This window comes from Eretmochelys imbricata, chromosome 4 (assembly GCF_965152235.1).
Source record: "Eretmochelys imbricata isolate rEreImb1 chromosome 4, rEreImb1.hap1, whole genome shotgun sequence".
Lineage (NCBI taxonomy): Eukaryota > Metazoa > Chordata > Testudines > Cheloniidae > Eretmochelys > Eretmochelys imbricata.
The window spans coordinates 20,252,541-20,278,408 of NC_135575.1; the positions used below are offsets into that span (position 1 = coordinate 20,252,541).

At 47.7% G+C, this 25,868-nt stretch overlaps 1 protein-coding gene and 1 pseudogene across 3 annotated transcripts in view; both read right to left on the reverse strand.

The window, feature by feature from the left end:
- Positions 1-25,077, reverse strand: part of TMEM150C (transmembrane protein 150C) — a 53,976-nt gene extending 28,899 nt beyond the window's left edge. For 2 of the 3 annotated variants that reach the window (XM_077814948.1, XM_077814947.1), the window contains exons 1-2: positions 25,009-25,077; positions 23,578-23,676 (exon numbers count right to left, since the gene is read on the reverse strand). The gene's annotated coding sequence lies outside the window, so the exon portion shown is untranslated. Of the gene's footprint in view, positions 1-7,631; positions 7,669-23,577; positions 23,677-25,008 lie in introns of those variants that run through there. The other variant, XM_077814949.1, reaches the window with a different exon arrangement.
- LOC144263484 (rho-related GTP-binding protein RhoC pseudogene) lies at positions 1,154-1,723 on the reverse strand (annotated as a pseudogene).
- Positions 25,078-25,868: the final 791 nt, after the last annotated feature.

Here is a 25,868-nt window from a genome sequence, read left to right on the forward strand (position 1 = left end):
AAGGTGAAGACTTGACATACCTGGACAGAAACGGGGGCTTGCTATTGCGGGCGCGCGCGGGCGTGTCTGTGTGGAACATGCACATTTCCTTCAAGCTTGAATAAAGACTAAGAGATGCACATTGGAAAAAACAAAGCTAAAACATCAACTTTCCTTTCAATAGGATACCAGCACCTCTTTCACTCCCTGCTGTCTTCCCACCACTCACTCACGGCCAGTTGTTGAGCTGATATTTCTTTGAGAGGATCACCCAGTATCTCAGTGATGATCTGCGGCAGGTTTTAGGATCACTGATTTATTGGCTGAGTTTGCCATCAGCTTGATTTTTTTTTTATTTTACAAGGCCTTACTTTATTGAAAGAGGATAAGAAGACACTACCACAGTGCAGGTCCATGGTGAAAGCGCAACAGAGGGCATTTCTGACAGCAGCAGAGCACAGTTCCTTGCAAAGCACTGGTGGAATAGGGCAAGGCTCTGAGTGCAGACAGAACAGAGACTGCCTCTGTGTACAAAATGCTGGTGGGTGTGCTGTACACCTTAACCAAAGGGAGAATCCAAAACCCCCTGGAGCAGGAGCAGCTGAACATCTTGGCTTGGAGACAAAGCAAGAGTTCAAGAAAACACAACCAGGATGCCAGGACAGGAACATACACCCACAGGCAAGGATTAGAACAGACTGTGTCAGAGCTTTCTTATTTTGCAGAGAGTCTAATGGAACAGTATGAAGGTAGAGATTAAATATTGTAGAGAATCTGTCCAGAGCATCAGACAGTAACGGGGGATGAGGGATTAGTATAAAATGGAACTGAAGTACAACAACACCGAGAGCTACTCAAATGCACTGTATGGTGTATACAAAACAGAAGCGTCAGCCAAAGATGGTCCAAGGACATTTGGCCCTTCAGAGCACAGGACCAGCTTAGGAGGACAGTCCACGCATGGCACAGAGAAGCACCACTAGACACCTCCCTGTACGTGCTTCAGGTAGTGGGTTTTGGGCAGCAGGTTTTGATGTCTCTAGACATCAGACCTAACAGCGCTCTTCCCATCCTGTATCCCGTTCACACACACGGCGGGGAGGAGGGGGGAGTTTTGAAGGAAAAGACAGATACAGTACAGATGGCAGTCACCTTCTTCATGGGCATTGCCGCTTTACAGGAGTGGGCAGCCTGTACACTTCTTGTTTTTCCTGACTTGTAAGCCAGCCCAAAGACTTCCCGCATGCCATCCTTCGTCTTGGCAGAGCACTTGAGGTATCCAAAGGCGTTGATTCTGTTAGCCATGTCCCTCCCTTCCTCTGGCTTCACTGGCTCCTGCTTCATCTTTGCTAGCTCTCTCCAGGTGTGCTCATCATTCCATAGGTCCTTCTTGTGTCCAACCAGGAAGACAGGAACATTAGGGCAGAAGTGTTTCACTTCCGGAGTCCACTTCTCTGGAATGTTCTCTAAACTGTCTGGGCTGTCGATGGAAAAGCACATGAGGATAACGTCCGTGTCTGGGTAGCTGAGGGGCCGCAGCCGGTCATAGTCTTCCTGCCCCACGGTGTCCCAAAGGGCCAGTTCCACCTGCTTTCCACCTACGTCGATATCAGCGATGTAGTTCTCAAAGACTGTTGGCACGTAGGCCATCAGGGAACGGGTCCCAGCTGAACACAGTCAGTAGGCAGGTCTTCCCACAGGCGCCATCTCCCACAATCACCAGCTTCTTTCTGATGGCTGCCATTGCTCGGCCACAGGTCTCACTGGCTCTGGCTTGATGTCTGTCTGTCTGTCATGTGATAACTTTTGAACGCCACATCCAATCAATTCCAAAATCTCAGAGAATGCCACAGGCATCAATGGCCAGAACAGTCTTGATTTTGGGGGAAAGCAGAAAACTGAAAGGGGAAAAATGGGGGAAACATGAAGCCCCTGCCATCTGATTAGCAGAGGCACAGCTTCAAGAGATGTTTGATCGACAGATAACTGACAACTAGCTGATGGCACCTATTAATGCCTTGCAGCATAACAATACCCCATCTCATCTCTACTCATCCTCCCCATAGAGTTTACTATGTTGACATCCTGAATGACTTATCTCCCAGACTAACAGTGGGGAGGGGAAGGAGGCTTGGGAGGAATGGGGGTGTACACCCAGCCCTGGGCATGGCAGAGAGACTGGGGGAACCCTGGTATGGGGGTCAAAGGTGCTGATGCAGGGAAGGTAAGAATGGGGGAACACAGAGCCCCTCTGCCATGTGGGAGAGACTAGAGGACCTGGGAAGTGGGGCATACAGAACCCTTTGCAGGGAGGCTCTGAACAGAAGAGGATGGGAAGGTGGCACACAGGCTGCTTGTGAGGGGGATGGGAGGAAGGCAAAGAGTCCCTGGTGCATGCCATAATCTCAGCCTGCATCTAAGCTATGAAGTATGCAACCCCCTCAGTTAGGGCTAGATTGCAATATTACGGTCTGCCTTGACTAAGGGCCAACGTGTAGCCACGCTGCCCCAGAACTAGCCTCAGGAGACATTACTATGATTCCTTCCTGGGTTCCCTTTGCTCCAGAGAGGATATAACCCCAGAACCCTAGCAAGTTACTTCCTCCTCAGCTGTCTCATGTGGGAGGCTGCTCTCCCAGTTGCACTGTGACCTGCAATGCAGGTAGCCTACAAAGGCGGTAAGGGGACTGCTTGCATCCCAGGACCCCCGTCACAGTCCTGCCCATAGCTGATGACAAGCAGTAACAAAGTAAAGACAGCCCTGATGCTGCTGCTGTGATCTAGCCTGGCTCCATTCTCTCTCTGCCCACCGCAGCTGGCTCCTGTTCTGTTGTGTGTGAGGCAGAGACTGGGAGAATCCATGGGAAAGCAGGCACTGCACTGGAAGATGCGTGGCAGCTTCATGCTCTCTGCTGAAGCTCAGCCCCCAATACTCTGCTCTGCCCTATGGGTATCCAGGCCTTGTATCCCATCTTTCACTCCCCAACCCAGCAGAAGCTGGGATCGATCAACCTCTGAGGAACAGGGTGAATGTTTCACATAACTCTACCCTATTTCTCCCCAGCCCCAGCTGGTTAAGGAGCAGTGTGGACCGATTACTGGACAAAATATGACACTCCTCCATGGGCAAAAGGATAGGGATTGCATCATGACTCCTCCAGGCTGTATCAGGCCTGACTAGGACAAAGAGGACCCACAAAGGTAGAAAACAAGATGAGAACACTTGTACATTCATTGGGCCCATCTCTACCATGAAACTAACCATGTTTATGCATAGTTGGGGGATCAACATGTCATAACAGGGTTTGGTACTGTCTGCATGGATGTAACAACAAAGTTAAAAAACAAACAAACCAGGCGTTAGCCCAGGGCTAGATGGTCTTTCACACATTGTGACCACACAGTGTTATAGCCATCCACACAGGCAGCACTGAACCCTGTTACAACATGGTTAGTCCCCAAGGACATTAAACATCAGTATTTAAAGGCAATCAGTTTCACAGCATACCCAAGCCCATTGCACACCAAGTAGAGAGAGGTGTTATTTAGGACTACACTGGAACTGGAAGTCATTTAATGCAGTTAAGAAAAGAAAACTTCTGCGTGACTTATCACAAAAATCTCACTGCTAGAGAGATCTACTAGGGAGTTGAGGAGAATTGCTAAGGAAGCAGTGGAAACCCCAGTCTCAGGAAACACAAAACTATCTGGACAAAGCATTAGTAAGTGTATAGTAGGGAAACGTACATGAGGATGGACTAGACATAGGTCTTTTCCATCTGCAATTTCTATTGCTCCATTTCCACAAGCACCACATGAAGAATTACATAGTGCAGTTCCAGCTCACAGCCTCTGCTGCAGATCTGTCTGGGACGCAGTTCTCTCATTTTTTCCCCATGCAGCCCACAAGAAAAAGGCGACATCCAGGAGCATCATTAGTGGAAACTGTCACTCCAGTATCTAGACACACTCACTCGTCGTGACAAGAGTCAGTCCCACTCTGCTGCTGGCTCACTTACAACAAAGCTCCGTCCATGCCAGCGTTTGATGTATCAATGTATACCAAAGGCTGGCTCAATGCTGCGAGACCACGGTAACGGATTTCCTCGTTCCCTTCCTCGCGTTAAGAGAGCAGGTGGGCACGTGCCATGTCCTATCCACACACCCATCATTGCCAAGTCCCCTGTAATTACTGCTGAGATTTCTTTACTCTGTTGGTTCCAAATGTTCCTTGTTACCAAGCCAGGAGAAGACAACCCTTGTATGACAGAGGACGTCAGCGTTTTCTCATGTGTTTTCCTCCCTGAAACGATACTGCAAAGGATCAAGGCCTCACCAATACCATAAATTAATAATAAAAATACTGTTGATTACTAATGCCTTTTTTTAGCCCCTGGCATTTCAACAGTTCTTTTCACACAAAGGAACTTTACAAGCTATTTTGGCTTCACACGTTCTACAGACGAGGAAACTAAGGAAAGAGAAGTTTGTGTGATTTCCCCAAAGTCAGGCAGCATCCCAGGAGCTGAAGTTCTTCAGCCTCTGTTCCACGCACTAGAGACCACAGAGAAGTGAAGAAAGATGTTCCCCCAGGAAGTTCTGCATCACTGCAGTTGGAAGGAACATTTGAAAAGGTGAACATGGTATCCTCTTAAATGGCCGCCTGCTGCGGATCTTTTCCTTTTTGGGGACAAATAAAGGCCTGGTCCTATGTCCACTAAAGTCACTTGACTTCAGTGGAAGAGGCCCTCAGTAAACAGTGCTCAATTTCACATTCTCTATGCCGTACAGAGTTCAGCTTCTACGGATTGTTAATAGAAAATGACATTCGAAATCGTAACTGAACAGATCAGACTGAAAGGGAGGATCCCCCGGGGAAGCCAGATTTTGAGAAATAAAATACTTTTTCAGTTTGTGAAAAGATCAATAGAGTAAACAATGTCAGGGTTCCTCTAACAACATCCATTAGACTCGTATTGACGAAAACCAGCACTACTTGTAAATACAGCACAGTCACCTGAAGCCAGGTTTTCAAAGAGCTCAGTACGTCGGGGGCTGGATTTATTTTTAAGACACAAAACCACACAGCCTGGCCACAAGCATCTCACTGGGAACAAATATTAGTGGCAGCAAAGCACTCAGTTCCTGTTTGTGGAGGGACCAGAGGCTGCTAGGGAAGGATATGATTTGTTCCTGGCTGCTGAATTTCTAGAGCTTACCTTTAATACTAAACACCTAGTTTTGGGGGAATGAGTGGCTCAGGGGACTGGTAATGGGTAAATATATATCTGAATTGGTAAAACAGGTGAGAGGTTCTAGGGGTAACGACAAGTGGCCTGAATTTCAGAGGAGCTGAGCACCTGCAGTTCTCACTCATATCAATGGAAATAGAGGTCAGTCATCGCCTCTGAAAATCAGACCAAAGAATAACGGGAGGCTCGGGAACTGACAAAAGGGGAAGCGCAGATACAATATGAACATGCAGCCACTTGAGAAATTAACATATGTACTTTGAGGGCTATGCAGTTTGGGCTTTTTTTCAGTTGTTGGGTTTAGTATGCGGTGCTGGGTGGGGTTGGGGCCCGTGCTATACCGGAGGTCAGACTACATGATCTGGTAGTTCTGCCTGGCCTTAAATGGTCTGACCCCTTGACTCTAATTCTGTATGCACTTAAAATATTAGGTTATTCCTGCCTTGTCTTACAGCTTGATCCTACAAACACCTAGTACCAAATGTACTGCTTATTGCCAGAAGTAGCTCCTTGTCTTCAATAGAATTATTCACACTATTAAGTACTACACTCAGTATCATGTTTTTGCAGGATCAAACCCTTAGACTACAAACTCTTCAAGGCACATCTAGGAGCCTGCATACTTAATAAATAACAAAACAGCAGAGCCTTTATCACCAGGTTGCTATGGCAGAAGTGCGCAAAGGCTGTTGCCCTCAGATGGCTGGTCTGTGAAATCTCAATGGTATTAATCTAGTTCCCCCAAACAAACAGACACCAGCACCACATACTCCTGAGGGCATTCTGTGCAAAAAAAATTAAAATTCTGCACACAATATTTTAAAATTTTGCAAATTTTATTTGTCAAATAAATGTGGAGGCTCCAGCATGGTTTTGGGGAACACAAGCCACCGACTGCACCGAGGTAGGAGATCACTGTGCAGCCCCCCCACTCCAGCCCCGGGACACAGATTCAGCGGTGAGGCTGCACCCAACCCTAACAGTGCAAGGACTGGGCCTGCCTCAGAAACACCCCAGAATCCTGCCCCTCCATGCTAGGTGCACCAACTGCGGGCAGGCACGCTCAGCAAGGCAGGATCTAAGTGTGGAGGGGCTTAGTGTGGGGGGGATCCAGGTGTGGGCTGAGAGGGTTCTGTGTTGGGCAATCTGGATGCAGGGGACTCGGTAGGGGATCCGGGTGCGTGTGTGGGGGATCTGGATACACAGGGGCTTGTTGCGGGTCTTCTGGGTGCAACAGTAATGGGACTCTGCAGGGGGGTCCAGATGAAGGTGGTTGGGGCTCAGCAGGCGGGGGGATAGAGCCTGGCAGGGGGATCTGGGTGTGGGGAGCTCAGTGGGGGGTCTAGATGCAGGGGGAGTGGGGCTCAGTGGGGTGGGGATCCAGGTGCAGCCGGTTGGGGCTCGGTAGGGTGGGGATCTGGGTGCAGGTGGCTCATTGGGGTGGTCCAGGTGCAGGGAGAGCGGGGCTCATCAGAGGGGGCTCTGGGTGTGTGGGGGGTGGTGAGGTTCAGTGTGAGGGTCTAGTTGCAAGAAGGTCTGGATGCATGGGGGTTGGGTGGATGAGGGAGCAGCTCCCTGTACAATGATCCCTTCCCCTGCAGCTGAGAAGCGATGGTGCAGGAAGCGCAGTGGTGGGACTAGTGGGGGAGGGGCATGTGCAGAGCTTCCTACAGCTGGGGGAGAAATCTGGGAGTGGGTCTAATACGGCCCTGGATGTCGTGCAGAGGAAGAAGTAGTCCCATCCTCCCCAGCCCAGCTGGGACTAGCAGCTGAGCTCGGCACAGGGTAGGAGCCACCAGCCAGGTCTTCCCCAGTCCTGCCCCCCACCCCACAGTGATTTACCTCTTTGCCGGCTGCCCTGAGCACCCAAAACTGCTGGGGAGGGTCGCAAGACTGCTTTTGTTGCTTCCCTTTGCTTCCCCATCAGAAAGGCATTTTTTTGCAGAGAAGCAAAGAAATCGCTGGGGGAAGGGGGGGGGAGATAAATTCCGCGCATGCGCAGTGGTGTAGAATTTCCCCAGGTGTGACCGTAACTGGCACCCCATCAGAAAACTTAAAGGTTGAATACGGATGAAGACAGCCCCCTATCCTAACCATAGAGACACTACCTCTGACTCAGGATTGAGGCACATCTGCAGGGCAGCATGTGGAAGCCCGTACTGCTTCTGTCTGTGTTGCTCCGATTCTGTGGCTAGAGAGAGGACTGTGCTCTCTGGAGCTGTCCACCAGCACCATAGTCTGTCTGTCTCTCTCACACACACAGGGTTAGTTTGCACCTGAAAGATAAATAGTGGAGGTGGGAAGGAAAAAGTTTCCTTCACCCACTTCACAGTGACACCCGGAAAGATACTTTGACTGATATTCAGGAAGGAGAGGGGGAAAGTGTTTAAAATGTATTACATTCAGTCTGCTTATTTCCACCTCTTCTTTTGATGAGGTGCCCACATGCCACCATCTTCAAGCAGATTTCGGTCAGCACCTGCAACGTAGTCAGTCAATCACTGCCTCAGTCATTATAAAATATTTGTATAATTTATGACAGGTTTCAGAGTAACAGCCGTGTTAGTCTGTATTCGCAAAAAGAAAAGGAGTACTTGTGGCACCTTAGAGACTAACCAATTTATTTGAGCACGAGCTTTCGTGAGCTACAGCTCACTTCATCAGATGCATACCGTGGAAACTGCAGCAGACTTTATATATACACAGAGAATATGAAACAATACCTCCTCCCACCCCACTGTCCTGCTGGTAATAGCTTATCTAAAGTAATCATCAGGTTAGGCCATTTCCAGCACAAATCCAGGTTTTCTCATCCTCCACCCCCCCACACAAATTCACTCTCCTGCTGGTGATAGCCCATCCAAAGTGACAACTCTTTACACAAGGTGCATGATAAGGCTAAGAAGTGTCAAATAGGCCTAAACAGAGTGACTTACCTTGGACACCAGGTGGGTCAAGGAACTATCAGCCCCCTACAGGCCAAAGTGGATGCTATCCAAAAGTGGCCTGTCCCAAAGTCAAAGAAACAGGTTCAATCCTTCTTAGGCTTGGCCGGTTATTACAGACGATTTGTACCGCACTACAGCCAAATCGCAGCCCCACTGACAGACCTAACCAAAAAGAAACAGCCAAATGCTGTTCAGTGGACCGAAAAGTGTCAGAAGGCCTTTAACAAGCTTAAAGCGACACTCATGTCTGACCCTGTACTAAGGGCCCCAGACTTTGACAAACCGTTCCTAGTAACCACAGATGCGTCCGAGCGTGGTGTGGGAGCAGTTTTAATGCAGAAAGGACCTGATCAAGAATTCCACCCTGTAGCGTTTCTCAGCAAAAAACTGTCTGAGAGGGAAAGCAACTGGTCAGTCACTGAAAAAGAATGTTACGCCATTGTCTATGCTCTGGAAAAGCTACGCCCATATGTTTGGGGACGGCGTTTCCACCTGCAAACCGACCATGCTGCACTGAAGTGGCTTCACACCGTCAAGGAAACTAACAAAAAACTTCTTCGGTGGAGTTTAGCTCTCCAAGATTTTGATTTCGACATCCAACACATCTCAGGAGCTTCTAACAAAGTGGCTGATGCACTCTCCCGTGAAAGTTTCCCAGAGTCAACTGGTTAAAATCGTCCTTGAGATGTGGAAAATATTGTTAGTCTTTATGTACTTGGTGGTATATTTAGAGATGCATATGTCTTATTAACTCTGTTTTTCCTAGAGCTCCAGGAAGAAATCACAGACAGTGTTTCACCCTAACTGAGATTTGGGGGGCGTGTCATAAATATAAAGGGAAGGGTAAACCCCTTTGAAATCCCTCCTGGCCAGGGGAAAGCTCCTCTCACCTGTAAAGGGTTAAGAAGCTAAAGGTAACCTCGCTGGCACCTGACCAAAATGACCAATGAGGAGACAAGATACTTTCAAAAGCTGGGAGGAGGGAGAGAAACAAAGGGACTGTGTCTGTCTTATGCTGGGTCTTGGCCGGGGATAGACCAGGAATGGAGTCTTAGAACTTTTAGTAAGTAATCTAGCTAGGTATGTGTTAGATTATGATTTCTTTAAATGGCTGAGAAAAGAATTGTGCTGAATAGAATAACTATTTCTGTCTATCTTTTTTGTAACTTAAGGTTTTGCCTAGAGGGGTTCTCTATGTTTTTGAATCTAATTACCCTGTAAGATATCTACCATCCTGATTTTACAGGGGGGATTTCTTTATTTCTATTTACTTCTATTTTCATTAAAAGTCTTCTTGTAAAAAACTGAATGCTTTTTCATTGTTCTTAGATCCAAGGGTTTGGGTCTGTGGTCACCTATGCAAATTGGTGAGGCTTTTTATCCAACATTTCCCAGGAAAGGGGGGGTGCAAGTGTTGGGAGGATTGTTCATTGTTCTTAAGATCCAAGGGTCTGGGTCTGTAGTCACCTAGGCAAATTGGTGAGGCTTTTTACCAAACCTTGTCCAGGAAGTGGGGTGCAAGGTTTTGGGAAGTATTTTGGGGGGAAAGACGCGTCCAAACAGCTCTTCCCCAGTAACCAGTATTAGTTTGGTGGTGGTAGCGGCCAGTCCAAGGACAACGGGTGGAATATTTTGTACCTTGGGGAAGTTTTGACCTAAGCTGGTAAAGATAAGCTTAGGAGGTTTTTTCATGCAGGTCCCCACATCTGTACCCTAGAGTTCAGAGTGGGGGAGGAACCTTGACATGGTGGCATAGTGGTGGGATTAACCTGAAATCATTTTGAGATCCAGTTGAGATTTTTTGAACTAGAAATACAGATTTTAAAAAGGAATTTTTTTTTTCCTGTGGAAAGGAAGTCCAGAAAGCAGCTTTGAAACTGAAAGCAGCTTGTTTTTTCTCTGCTTTGTGGCCAAGCAGAGACAAAAGGGGATTATCTTTGTGAATTGCAGGTTTTCTTTGCCTGGAGGCAGGGTACTTAACTCCTGCAGGGAAATTCACAGTCTTCCAACCCAGAGTTTTTTTTTTCTTTTCTTCCTAAAAGTAAATAGGGGGGGTGTGCTCTACCCATTTGCCTGGAGACAAAAGTGGCAGGGTTTTTTTTTTAGGATTTTGATTTTTTTGTTTTACAAGGAGCACAGGTTTGAAAAGGAATTTTTTTTTCTTTGGGCTGGGTAAGCAGGTTTCCAAGTAGTTGGAGGTTTTTTGCTTTAATTTGGGCCCAGAGCAGAGACAAGGGAATTGTCTTTTTCTGTAGGCTGACAATCACTATCAGAGAATAGGTATTCTATTCCAGCACAGCAAAATTTTACAGCCAAGTTTTGTTGTTTATTTCTAAACCTCGGGTGTAAAGTTAGATAAAAACAGAGAGGTTAGAATGGCAAAATCCGTGGCTCGACTACAGCTTGAATTAGCCAAATTTCAGGCTGAGGAAAGACAAAGGGAACATGAAAGACAGATAGAACTCATGCGGCTGAAGAAGGAACAAGAAAGGGAGGCAGAACAACACCAAGCGGCTGCTCACAGGAGAGCTATGGAAGCGAGGGACAAAGAACTGGAGGAGAAGGAAAAAGAGAGGAAGTATGTGGAGGAGATGGAGAAGATAAAGGCTCAGCAGAATATCCCAACAAACCCTAGTAATCCTTCTCCAAGTACCACTTCCCACCCCAGAAAGTTCCCCACCTACAAGGCAGGCGATGATACTGAGGCCTTCCTAGAAAACTTCGAAAGGGCCTGCCTTGGGTACAACATCTCTACTGACCAATACATGGTAGAGCTGAGGCCGCAGCTCAGTGGACCCTTAGCTGAGGTGGCAGCTGAAATGCCTAAAGAACACATGAACAAGTATGAACTGTTTAAATCCAAGGCGAGAGTCAGAATGGGGATAACACCCGAGCAGTCTCGTCGGAGGTTCAGAGCCCTAAGGTGGAAACCAGACATGTCATTTACCCGACATGCCTACCACATTGTGAAACATTGGGATGCCTGGATATCAGGAGCAAGTGTTGAATCTCCAGTAAATTTGCCCTTCCTAATGCAAATGGAACAATTCTTAGAGGGTGTTCCTGAGGAAATAGAAAGATACATCCTAGATGGGAAACCCAAAACTGTAATCGAGGCAGGAGAGATTGGAGCCAGATGGGTGGAGGTGGCAGAGAAGAAGAAAACTGGTGGCAGTTGGAGCGGAGACCAGAAGGGACCACCCCAGACCACACCCTATTACCGGGGGCCGCCCAAGGCCCCACCTACCTCCCAAAGAACCCTCCAGACCCCTTATCGTCCTGCCACCCCGTTCTCCAGCAACCCTCCTCGCCCCAGTGACCCGTCAGCTGGACGATGTTTTAAATGTAACGAGCTGGGGCATGTAAAGGCCAACTGCCCCAAGAACCCCAACAGATTACAGTTCATTGCACCGGAATCACACCAGAGGTCCACAGGCCCAGATACCTCCCAGATACCCTTGGAGCGGAGGGAAACTGTGAGTGTGGGCGGGAAGAAGGTCACCACGTGGAGGGACACCGGAGCACAAGTGTCAGCTATCCATGCTTCCTTAGTGGACCCCAATTTAATCAACCCAGAGATCCAAGTGACGATTCAACCCTTCAAGTCCAACTCTTTCAATTTGCCTACAGCCAAGTTGCCTGTCCAGTACAAGGGCTGGTCAGGAATGTGGACTTTTGCAGTCTATGATGATTATCCCATCCCCATGCTGTTGGGGGAAGACTTGGCCAATCATGTGAAGCAGGCCAAGAGGGTGGGAATGGTCACCCGCAGCCAGGCTAAACAAGCCGTGAGGCCTAGCTCTGTTCCGGAAACTTCTATCAGGACCCAGTCAGAGGTGATGAACCCGGACCCCAGGCCAATGTCTGCAACAGCAGTAGTGGATCCAGTCCCAGAGACCCAGACGGAACCAGTCCCAGAACCGGAACCAGCCAAACAACCAACACCAGACCCCGTGCCAGCACTGAATCCAGTACTTGCAACCTCAACACCAGAGGGCCCCACTGAACCTGAACTGGCAGCAGCCGATAACCCTACACAAGAGGCTCAGCCGGAGCCTGAATCCCAACATAGTGCACCAGCGGAGAGCGGTTCACAGTCAACAGAAACAGCTCCATCCCCTATATCGCTTCCAGAGGGACCAACACTAGGTCCCAATCATTGGAGTGCTCATTTACAAATTTACGTATCATGGCCCCCAAAGTTCCATTAAACTTCTCCACCATGCCATTTGTTTGATGGTGGTAAGGAGTGGCAACCAAGTGATTTACCCCATGAGCTTCCCAAAGGTTTTTCATAGTTCCTGCCAGGAATTTAGTCCCTGCATCGGTGAGGATGTCGGAGGGCCAACCTACCCTGGCAAAAATGTCTGCTAGTGCCTGGCACACACTTTTAGCCCTGGTGTTGCTTAGAGCTACTGCTTCCGGCCATCGGGTGGCAAAATCCATGAAAGTCAGTAAAGAGTTGTCACTTTGGATGGGCTATCACCAGCAGGAGAGTGAATTTGTGTGGGGGGGTGGAGGGTGAGAAAACCTGGATTTGTGCTGGAAATGGCCTAACCTGATGATTACTTTAGATAAGCTATTACCAGCAGGACAGTGGGGTGGGAGGAGGTATTGTTTCATATTCTCTGTGTATATATAAAGTCTGCTGCAGTTTCCACGGTATGCATCTGATGAAGTGAGCTGTAGCTCACGAAAGCTCATGCTCAAATAAATTGGTTAGTCTCTAAGGTGCCACAAGTACTCCTTTTCTTTTTGTATAATTTATGTGGCAAGTTATTTTTGTGCCTCCTCTCCTCTGGAGATATTTTTCCCTATTCTCCCTCGGCCACTCCAGACTAACAAAGACAGACAAAGGCCAAGAGGGGAGACAGGCACAGATAAGAGATGTGAACTACACAAGGTCACACAGCAGAGCAGGGGGGAACAAGAAACAGAACTCAGGTCTTGTGACTTCTAATCTAGTGCCCTCGCCACAAGACCACACAGGAAATTCAGTTTCTCTTTTTAATCTTCCCAGTTTAACAACCCTCCTCCTCCATCTCCATCAGCTGGAACCTATGGTTAAGAAGGAGCTCAGGCAAACAGGGTGAACTGAAGTAAATGCCAAAGCAGCTGTTAGATTATTAGCTACAGCTGGGCTCAAATAAAAATCCCAAGTGTGACCATCCCAAACTTCAGGGGGATTCAACGTCAGGATTCAGATCTAAAAGGCTCCCACCTAAAGCCCACTGAGATAAACAAAAAGACTTTCACTGAGTTCATTGGGCTTTGGGTCAGGTGCTGTGTGCCATGGGGCCAGCTTCTCAACTAAGGTGGCAGCTTTGCCATTCTCTGCACTGACTCCCTCCTCAGCTTCAGACAATTTTTGTCAGGCAAAGAGGACGAAAGGTCATTGTCCTTATCTTACTTTACAGTGTGTGTTATTAGTCATAAAAGTAACCAACCCTTTAAAAAAAATCCAGCTACAATATTTGGCTCTATTCAGTTCAGGATTTTTCTTTTCAACCATGTAGATCCAGTATGTAACACTGAACTGCTTTCAAAACACTACTTTTCTCTCACCACACTTTCTTTGCAGGGCATGTTGAAAAATTGCTATCAAAACTGTTTTTCAGTGGAAAAATTGAGGTATCGCAGAACAAAATTTTCCCCAAATAAGTGGCTGCTTTCCAGGGAATTTTTTTATTTTTTGTCAAAAATATGTCCAAAACATCTTAGCCAAAACCTAAGATATTTTGATTTCGAAAATGCTGCCGCAGCGCCTCAGAGGAGTTGTAGTTCAACTCCCCATTCTCCTCTCTGGGCCATGCTTCATCTCCCTTCATACACCATGGCCAGGGGCTCCCATGATACGCCGCCTCCTCTCTCCCTCTCCAAGAGGGGAGACCGTGGTGTATGATGGAAGATGGAGTTCCACATAAGAATGGCCAGTGGCTCAGACCAATGGTCCATCTTACCCAGTATCCTGTCTTCCAACAGCGGTCAGGGCCAAAGGAGGCTTCAGAAGGAATGAACAGAATAGGGCAATTTTTCAGTGATCCATCCCCTATCATCCGGTCCCAAATTCTGGCAATCTCTCACCATCCTGGCTACTAGTCATTGATGGATCTACCCTCCATGAACTTATCTAATTCTTTTTGGATCCAGAATCCCACCCTCTAGAGGCGAATGGGAGCACAAAGGACCCAAACCACAACTCCCTTGAAGAACCATGGCAACATTTCCAGAGAAAAATATTTTGGTAATCAGCCAAAAATAACTGAAATTTTCCATGGAAAAATTTAGAAAAAAATTTTTTTGGTTTGTTTTCGGTGAAATTTGCCACCAGGGAAAAAAACCCTTTTCTGACCAGCTCTGCTTCCAGCTGTATCGTTACCTTGACTCGTGATATTGGACCAGAAGCATGGACTTTGATTTGTGAGAAAGATTACCCTAGTGTGCACACATTTTTTACCAATATCCTAAACCAAATATTCATGTTACATTTAGTATTTAGTTGTGGGTGTGTAAAAAGATATCTTTCATTTTTAATCTCTTCACCGGAAGTCCCACAGTGACATAAAGCTGGCTACAGTCTCCTTGATACAATGGATTTTCTTTTAATTATATTATATTTCTGGCTCTGTTTACACCACCATGTGAAATTTGTCCATTTTCCTGAAGGCAGCTGCTGTGCATCCAAGTGGATTAAAAAGAGGGTGTTCAATCTCACACTATAGAATCGTGAAACTCCAAGGAACCCTGGATTTCAGTAGCCCCCTGTGAAGTGAGTGGATGCCAAATTGCAACTGGCTTCACATTCGCATCGCCAGAGGATTTTTTTTTAAAAGGGAAGGTTCTCAGTCGGGTTCTCACACCCTGCACTGTTGCAGGGACACTGCTATCATTGCTCAGCTACATCTTAAATTTGTCCAGATGATCAAGTAATTTGCTCAGTGAGTTAAATTAAGATGTTTACATTAAATGAACCTTGAGTGCACAGTGCTGCATGTTTGGCGAGATGCATGTGGTAATTGAAGTGTGTATGTTCGATGGAATGGGAGTTTCATCATTTGTGGAGCTGTGGGAGAACTGTAATAAAAGCAGAGCAAAGTTATAGCCTCTTCCTGAAGTTGATACAGCCAGGGGATATGAATGTAAGCAAGAACCAAATTATCACATTAACAGAGTTGTATGTCTTTTTTAAGACTGGAACGTGTAAATGTGTTTTGAGGATCCAATTCAGAAACTGCATAATACGCCAAAGAGAGCTGTTACTGCACTTCACAGTGCTGTGCTACTGGTTCATCTCAGGCAATTCAGATGCAGAATGGTGATAGGAGAAAGGAGGCAGGAAACTGCTTAAATCATAAGAGGATTCATAAAGAATTTATGTGAATCAATAATGTTAAAATGGGAACAAACAAGGACTCTTTTCAGGGGGAGCCTGCCATCTTTCTTTCTTTTATTTATTTTTTTAAACCCATGATCACTAAACAAGTGACACCCCATCATTACATTTTAAAAGACATAAATAAGAACATTACATAACTTCCCCATAATCCATGAACGCCAACAGCATACAGAGGCTGCCGAATGTCTTCAGGTTTATCCCACACACTCAGCTGGGGAGTTTGATCAGTGGGTTAATAAACCACAGGATGCTGAGACTTGTAAACAGGTCAGAAAATACTGAGGTAAAGGGAAGGGCTTTCTCCCGGCTCCCCTCTCTCACCTGGTAGCTCCTTATACTGCTCACCCATTCAATCACAACAGATTGAATGTCCCTCCACAATCCTCCCACTGTGCTGTCTCCCCAGGCCAGTTTTCTTTAAAGGGGGTCAGAGAATAATGGGAGGAGGCATCATCATCTGTTTTTTCGGAAGTAAGATAATTTTAAAACTACAGTAATGATGTTTGAGAAGCAATAAGTGTCCCCTATTCATTTACTTTTTTCTAATTGCAATTATGTTAAGGACTAGTTCTGGTGAAATGCATCAGCCTATTTAAATGTAGGGACAGTGGGCGGAGCCTAGAAGAGTAAAAGGCCCACCCCTCAGAGGAGGGATGGGGCACAGTACCCACAATCAACAACCCTAGAGAATGAGGGCTTCTATTTATCCAAAAATTGGCACAACATCGGTGCAAGCTTCCCCCAACTGCCCCACTTATATGTTTCAGTTCTGACCTGGAGTGAGAGAGGAGAACAGTGTAGTTGCCCTTTCAGTTCATAGCCTTTCCGCAGAGGCTACCAGCAAGAAGGCTACTCAAGATGGTAGTTTGAGAGACACGGTCATAAGTACCTCCAGACCATCAATGCGTGGCACACGCAGTAGGACACCAGACAGCCATCAGATGGTCATGACTATGGCAGGTACAACATTCACCATCATAACCTTTTTTTTTAGGCAAACAATTTTCACTTTGCTCAAAAGTTTCCACATTTTCAACAAAGTGAAAAACTGAAAGGAAAAAAAACAACACCCTTTTTACTCCATGATTTTTTTTTTTTTTTAAAAAGGTTTTTCCACAGAAAATACTTTCCATTTCCCAAACAGCTCTAGTAATGACCATTAGTCACTGCCAGCCAGGTCTCCTTTAGCAAGATACTGACATAGAGGGCAAAGGGTCAGTAGCCATTATCAGTCCCTCTGAACCATCTTGTTCCCCACAGAGATATTTCATATGTTGCTTCTTGACATCATGGCTGATTTCTCACCACGTGAATAACCAGCTACCCACAATTATACATAAAAATGCACAGACCCTTACGAAACTGGTGGTGTGGTGCTGCGATAAAGCCATACTGAATTGCCACGGGTGTGTTTTGTAAGATAGAGTCTGGACTTGCACATATTTACTATGATGATAGGCCCAATCCCATGGAGAGAAACATGTGGGCAGCCCCTTCCACCCACATGGAGCCTCATTGAGTTAAGTGGGACTCCACGCAGGTACAAGGTACATCCACATGCTCCAGGATTAGGGCAATAGTGCTTATCACCCTTCCTTTCAGGTGTAAGCAATATGGCTGGGAGGTGCTTTTTGGAATAGGGTGCAGAATTGGTGCCTTTGGAATAGGGAAGGTGGAAGCGGAGCTGGTATCAGCTCAGTCCTCTGGCCTCAGTGCTCCCAAGCTATGAATATGAGGTGATGGTGACAAGCGGGACAGGGACTGGTGAGAGATCATTCCCAGGCCTTCCTTTGAGGGGCGGCAGCAAAGTTTGCCAATCACCATGCTGCAACTGCTGTACCCAGCTCTTTGGCCTGATATTGCTTCACTGGATGTCACCAGCAAAACCCCCCGAGTTCAGCAGGAGCAGAAGACAGCCCAGGAAGGGATGGGACAAATGCCTAGAAACAGAGACAAGCACTGTTTAAACTAACAACCCAAGATGAACTCTGCTGTCCTACTAGTAACTGTTCGTACTGTATTTATAGATTTATGGTGTGACAAACAGTGGCTCATCAAAGTGTTTCCTCAACCAGAATTCTAACATCAGCTTTAATCATATTTTTCCAAGACTTTTCGCCATCTGCCTGTCCTGTCTGTCCCCTGCTGCACTGCTCCACGGTGCTGTCTGTAATCCATTGCCAGCTAGGTGCCATACACCTGCACACACAACTGAAGAGCATGGGGAACAGCTGTGGGACAGGAGCAGAACCTTTTACCATGGTGAGGACACACTCTGCGCCAAGGGATATATTCTCCTCTCATGCTCATAAAGAGTTCTCATGGACATTGACAGGAGCGATGGGCATTGTAGTGAGGCGGTGTGGTTCCCCGCCGCCCCAGAGAGACGAGTCCCTCAGGACACCAGAGTGGATGGAGCCAGGGAGCTCTGAGCCCGCCCCACAGAGGGTCAGGTGTTGCCCTAGAAGGATAAAGGCCCAACCTCAGAGCTAACTGAGAGAGCAGCCACCGCGGAGGCCAGACGCCTCTGGCCTAGCTCGCGATTGGGAAACCCCAGCGGCCTGCGGTAAACCCGAGGACTGGCCCGACCTGCCCCGCGCCAGCTACCCGGAGGAGCTGCCGAACCTGCCCCGGACCAGCTATCCTGAGGAACCCCTGGTGCTGGACCCCCATGAGGACACTAGCCCGGGGGCAGCTGACCCTAGTATGGCTGCAGCACTGCCAGAGCCCATGTCAGTGTGTTGCGGCCAGGATCCCTACTCACTCAGCAGCCGGTCTTCTGCCACTGCTAGAGCCCTGGGCTGGGACGCCGTGGAGTGGGAGGGCCTGTGTCCCCCCTGCCACCCAACTCGCAGGTGACAGTCTCCTTTGGAACCTAGGGCCTGGGCCTACTGTTTACATACTGTTACTGCTCAGCCCCTGCCTGAGGGCCTGAGCGCCTGACCCACCATTGCCGCGCCCTGATGTAGGGCCTGGGCTCACTGTGTTTGTTTCTGCCCTCACAAAGGCTGCCGAAGAAGACTCCCATGGCCAAATTAATTCACCACATCTTCCCGAGTTTAGTGAGGCAGAGTGGTTCCCCGCTGCCCCGGAGAGAGACGAGCCTCAGCTAGCCTCTCTACAGGCATACACAGCAGAAAGCCAAAGACAGACATAGGCACGGTCTCCCCAGAACAACCAGCTTAGCTCCCACCCAGGTAAACTCAGCGCCTCCCTTCTGAAGCAACAGAGCTGAATTCTAGGTGAGGTGCGGGGTGGAGGAATCTTTCACATGTGACCTTAAAAACCCTGTCTGCTCTGGACATTAGGGGTGATATTTTCCAAAGCACTTTTAACTCTGCTCCCATTGACTTCAATGAGCACAGAGTTAGACCAGCACAAAGCACACACATTTGACCTAAATGTCAAATGGGGATTTTAATAAGAGCAGCAATTTGCCCTAGTGTCCTTAATAAGTTTTTCCCTCCCTAACAAGGTTGTATACTGGCTGGCTGGGGCACTATTTCAGTGATGCTGCATGTGCGTACATACAGTAATTGGTAAACGCATTCAGATGAAAGAGGCTGTAGAACAGTATTATTTCATAACATCATCTGTACATTTACTGGTGATGACCACGAGGGGGCATCAAATACTCTTTGGGAACAATTTAAAAGATGCAGCTGGTTCTAACGGGCTCTAATTGAGATCTGGGATCAGAGTCAAAACAGGCTTAAGAGAAGTGACTGGAGTATCAGGATATTCACACAAGAGTTTGAAACCTGTGTTTCAGAAGGGGCCTCACTTTTATGTCACTACCACCCCGCACTCTCTTTGTAGGGGAGTTCCACTTAACAAAGAAGCCAATTCATGCCTCCCCAATAACATTCCTATCTTTTGTTCTTTTAGGTACTAAAACTTGCGCCAACATCCTTTTCCAATCAGAGACAGCTGGTGTGCAGATTAAACCAAATACGGCACAAAACAAATCTAAATAAAGTGTGCGACAGTGCTGGCCTAGCCATCACAAGTGTGTGCATTGGGGCCTCTGATGGTTGTGCTCATATCAGCTCTTGTGAGCTAAGCAAGGCTGGAGGCCTAATATGTATGTGGATGGGTGACACTCACGCAAAATTAAGGATGTTGTAAAGTGCTGGTGGCTCAGCAGGTGGAACTCAATTCCCTTGAGAGACAAGGTGGGTGAGGTATTGTCTTTCATTCGACCAACTTCTGTTGGTGGGGGATGTAGAAATTGGTCCAGTAAAGGAGATAGAGAGACAAGGTAATCAAAGATTCTGGGACCAACATGGCTACAAAAACATGACATACAATCTTTCCCCTTGTGTCAGGAGACTGGCTTGGTTGGAACTAAGAGTGTTTGAATGCACTGTACTGCAGAAGGGACCATCTTTAAGATGGATCCTAGCCATTTGCAGTCACTGCAAAACCCATGGAACTTTTTGTTCAAGAAGAAATGTTAGCTCTGGTCAAATTCCAGTTTACACAGCTTTATACTGCTTCTCTGAAATCCACTGGGCGTTTCAACTGGATATGATAATCTTCATTTCCTATCTTAGACTGATATGAACCATTCAGTAGCTGCTACACTCCACCTCCCAGGTGGCATTTAAGCAATTCTCGTACGAGCACATATATGTGGAACACTAAATTTAAACTTTAAATTTTAAAGTTCTTAGAGATGAAAGATGCTGTTTAAATACAGAGATATTAGCAGGGAAGTCCCATATTTTCATTTAATTTGCCTTCATCCTATGCTAACCTGGCCACTGAAACAGTCCCACATAGAGTTTTCTTCTTTGATTTCTGCATTCAAATATTTAGTTCTCGGTCCCACAACTAGACCCATAAACACCAACTGTGATTCCTATTGCTTCTATGGACTGGGTGTGAATATTTTCCTGCCACAGAAAAGCCATTTGGGAAAGGTATTATACTTTCCCATTTCTAGTGGGTTTTTTTTTTCCCCCCTTTTCTTCAAAACTAGCTCTCCCTGCTGCCTAGCCAAAACCCATGAGGCAGCACACAGTACACAAGTTAGCCCTTGCCCTGTTGCCCTCTGCAGAGGCTGCAATTATTTTAATGTTTGTCAAAACAGCAATCATTATTTTGAAAATAAAACAGGACGGAAAGAATCCAAGTGCTTCTATACGATATCCTGCTCAAGTGAGGCCAATTCATAACAACCGAAAGTGACAGTATCACTTTGAAATTAGGAGTTCTGCACCTATGATTAACAGTCTTCACTACCAAGAAAGAGATTTGCTCACTGCACTGGCCTGCAGTAGGGTAGAGGCAGTGGACTCAGCCTCTGGAGCCCACTGTATTGCTCTGCCAGCAATTCCTCTAGGCAGCATAGGAGCTGCAGTGAGGGGTTCTGAGGACTGACCATTTATCACTTCTTTGCAGAAGGAATGTCACTACGGACCTTGAGAGAAGAGGGTTTTTTTGGCTTCCCCCCTTAATGTGTATATAATTAGAGATGGCGAGAGAATGGGAATGTGTGTGCGCTTATAACATCCCTGATGATTCTGATCATTATTCACAAATGTATACAGCTCTATAAATAAGTACATATAGCTTGATAAACATAGGTGGTTTATATACTGCTCCTATCCCTGCCTAGAAGCATTAGCAATCTACAGACACAAGCAAAGACAAAACAGAATGTACAGAGAATGGGGTTAAGTAGTTGTCTGAAAGCAGAGAGAAAGAGAATTTGTCAGATTAGCTGGGAAGCTATCCGAAACATTGGAGATGGCACCGAATACGGAACTGGGGGGAAACAAATGGGATGGTGAGGAGGGGAGTTTGGATGGAGGTGAGCAAAGTGGGGTACGTGAGGCGGAATTATGGAGAGCTTCAAAGGCAAGAAGAACAGGCATCAATGAACAGGGCTGTAACATCATCCCTGGCTAAAACAAGTCTTTTAGGTGTTCCCTTACTGCTGGAACCACATTTTAGCATCAACCAACATGTGGCTTGAATGCACAGAACAGTGCTGATTTTCCTTTCCCTCACTGCTTTGTTACCTTGCTTTCCTATCAGCTACCATGTGGCACATGGACCCTGTTGCATTCAGGGCAGAGGAGGAACTACCCCCCAAGAATGGTCCATCAGCAGCTCAGGAAATCTGAGACAGGAGCACCACCCTCCTCCACCATTATTGTGGCAAGGGCAGGAGTCTCCCATGCTTCTGCTCCTTTCACAGCACCTCTCCTGCTACAGGGCAGGCCATCTGACTATTTCTGAGCAGTCTTGGCCAAGGTGTGGGTCTGTCTCTATTTCTCCCATTGTAGTTGCATTGGGGAGGTATTACAGCCTTATCACTGGTGTAATGCCGTCCCCAGAATAGGGAGCAGTGCTGCCCAGGAGCCCACCCTCATTTACAAGCATTCCTGCTACCCAAGCAACTTCACACCTGCAGACAGCACAGCTTACACACTGGATCAACCTGTCTGTGGAATGGGTCTGCACCTCCCCAGTTTTAACAGGTTACTGCAGGGATGACCAACCTGTGGCTCCGGAGTCACATGCGGCTCTTCAGAAGTTAATATGCGGCTCCTTGTCTAGGCACCGACTCCGGGGCTGGAGCTACAGGCTCCAACTTTCCAATGTGCCAGGGGTGCTCACTGCTCAACCCATGGCTCTGCCACAGTTGCGTTTACACAAGTACACATTCCCATGCAGTGTTGGAAACAAAAACATTGCAGGTCTAAAGGACCTTATAGTGAAACAAAACAAAGTGAAACTGATTTCATTGATTTTCACAGTCCCAACTGAGCAACACTAAAAATAAACACAGAATATAAACAACAAACTTTTAAAAATTCTTTTGCTTCTAATAATCTAGGAGGTTAACAAGAACATAATTAATATTTGTTCACAAAATGTAAGGCCTCATTATCTAATCCATTACACCAGTATAAAAATAAGCTGCTACCATCCCTTTAAATAAATTGTTACAGGCATTCTCATAAATATGCATTTTTAAGCTTCTTATATACATTTTCTCCAAAAACAAGCCATTATTACAAATTTCCTTTATACCTATATTGTTGTAACAATATGCTGGCACAAATGCTAGTTAGATAATGTTTTTAAATCTCTTGCAATAGAACCTTTTGTTAATCAAAATCAAAACCAGACAGAAGGAACCATAAGCATGGAAAAGCTTAACATTGATAACTTGAGGATTCTGAATACATGATGAGATGTAAACTCTGGGCTATGAGCAAGAGCTAAAGCTTATGTCATACCTTTGGATGATAAGGTCATCCATATCAGCGACCTCTACTGAGGTAAATTTATTATATTATTATTATAAATTTATTAAATTTATCAATTAGTCTGGCTCTTTTCTATGGTTTCAAGGCCAGATCCCACCCTGCCCTGAGAAACCAAAAGGAGTGGGTTCAAGGGATAATGGGATTGCTTGATGTGGTTCACCTCATGGAATTCTCTGAAAGCCACCCCCTCAAAGCTATGGAGGTAGAGGAAGACAAATGATAGTTTGTAAGGGGAGAGGGTGAGTGTCAAGCAGCCAAACCCCACATCCCTGTGGGAAAAGGACATTCCACCCCAAATCTGGAAGGAAGTGATAAAATCATCAGTGTATCTAGATACTTATTCACACCCAGCTCTTGGGGAAAAAGGGGAAGGCAGTCCACTAGATACATTGTCTCCAAGCACAGCTACTTCCGAGCTCCTAGCCCTGCCCCACCAAATCCTTCCCAACCCTTTCAAATAAAGCCTAGCAGAGAGGCTGCCATAGGGGAGCGAGTGTGGGGGCCTGGAGATTGCACTTCCACTTTTTATGGAGAAGGACAATTCATTATATGGAGATAAACATCTAGATCCCTGGGGGAAACTCTGGGTCCACTTTTTACACGGAATGCCATATATCTTCTTTGTCAGGTAGCTCCAACAGCACGATAGAACAGGATTAATCAAATTAGCATCTGTCTTAATGTAGAGTGCGCCAAGAAATGCACTGTCATCTCACCTTGACGTGTACAAATATTGCAGCATATATGGTGCTATATGTAGGATCACCTCTTGTTCTCAGCCTCCCCGATAGAGGACCATTTATCAGTTGCAACACCTAAACACATCAGAGCAAATTAATTCAGGATAAGATACAGTAAGATAATGGCATAAGCAGGCGGTTTCCTAGACTCTGATCCTGGAAGCTGTTCCCCACAGGCAGGTTTCAGCACCCGCACAAAACCTCAATAAGATTTTGCACGAGTCTCACATGGAACAACTTGCAGGATCGGGGCTTTAATGACTCATATCTCTCTCTTCTCCAGTAGTTTAACTAAAATTGCACACTGAAGCCTCGAAACTGTATGTTCTGCTACTAACACGTGCAGCCTTGTGTGCCAAATCACCTGGCCTTCCCCACCCTGCCACCTTCCCTCTTGCACCTTATCATTGTAAGCTTTCCGACTGTGTGTGTTTGCAGAGCATAATGAAATAAATGCATCTGATGAAGTGAGCTGTAGCTCACGAAAGCTCATGCTCAAATAAATTGGTTAGTCTCTAAGGTGCCACAAGGACTCCTTTTCTTTTTAATGAAACAAAGAGTCTTCAGATGTTACTGTGATAAAAATCAGCCCCATTTCCATTGGAAATCTACATCCCAATGGCTTCCCCTCCCAATTTAATGCAGATCCCTGGGCTTAACCAGCCAGTGGGCAAAGAAGACTCTTTGATAAGTCGATGGGCTCTCTGGTGTGGCAATATTTCCCATTTAACCTTTCAAAAAGGTGTGGATGCATGGGATGAGGGTGGGCTATTATAACTGACCCCCAAGACCTATCACTGTAACAGTGTGGGAACCGAACAAGATACATTCTCCATGCATCTGCCAATGTCCCGGTCAGTAACAATTTTACACAACCCACATTTTTAAAGGTAAAACCGAGGAGCTAAATGATGGGAGGAGAAAGCGCCTGGTTGAAATCCTAGCAGCTTGTAGCGTTACAATCGGTCTGCTTTGGCAGCTGGTCTGCCAGAAGCAGGGGGTAAAGAAGATATCCCTCTTCCCACCCTGGATACCCAGCGCCTTCTCAGGCCGCCTGCCCCAGCCATGAGACCCACCCGCCACAGGCGGCCCCGGGGGGGAAGAGGGATCAGGGCGGGAGCGAACATGGCCGAGGGCTGGCCAAGCGCTGCGGCAGCGGGCAGCAGAGGAGGAAGGACACAGGCAGTCACTGGGGGCGGCGGGGGGACACACACCGAGATCCTAGCAGGGGCTGGCGGGGGGGGACGGGGGGCGCCTTCTGAGGCCCGAATAGAGCAAAGAGGCGCCGCCCGCGCGTGACAAGCCCGAGGGGCCGGGGCCGGGGCAGCCGGGCTCCGCTCCCGGGCACAGGCCGCCCTGCAGAGCCCGCGGCGGGGCAGCGAGGCCGGGGAGCAGCCAGTCACCTACCTGCTGCCAGGTCCGGAGCGCGGCGCCGGGCGTGGCGGGCGGGCGGCGGCTCTGGCAGCGGCGGGCGGGCGGGTTTCCCTCAGGAAGGGGCGGGATTTGCCCTGGCGGCCCCCCCAGACAAAGCGAGCGGGCTCCTCCTCCCTCAGCCGGAGCCGCCCTCCTCCTCCGGGCAGCCCGCCCTGAGCTGGGCTGGGGGAGCCACCCCGGGGCCGTGCTGCGGCTCTGTGGGGCCCAACCAGCGCCCCGAAGCCCGCCTTGCTCTCAGCAACCCCCCCACACACATCCGCTGAGGGGACTGGGAAACGGGCCCCTTTATGGAAACCAGCTTACACGCATGAGGCCCCCGGTCATGCGGCTGGACGCCACGGGCGCCGAAGGAGGAGGGCTCGCAGCCCCGGGCGAGGCCGCCAAGGACACCGGGCCGCGCCCCCGCCTAGGGAGGCTGCCGTACACGCTGGGTGTGCGGGAGCCAGCCTCCTCCTGTCCCTGTGGCGCCCCAAACTTTCAGGTCCCCCAGACATGCAGCCGTGCAAGCCTAAGAGCGGCCCTGGGGGCCACAGAGGGCGAGGGGAGCCTGCAGCCCGCCTCGGGGGACCCGCTGTCCCGATTTTATAGGGACAGTCCAGATTTGTGGCTCTTTCTTTTAGAGGCTCCTGTAACGCCCCCTGTCCTGATTTTGCACACTTGCGGTCTGGTCACCCTAACCCCGCCTGGCGCCCCCTGCCCCAGTTTTTGAAGTCCTGGTGCGCTTTTGCAAGGAGCAGCAGTTTTTGCCTGCCGTGGTTCTTTTTCGATAGAAGTTAGCGACACAGAGCCACAGCAATGTTAACTACGCTAATTTACTTCTGTTATTTACATAA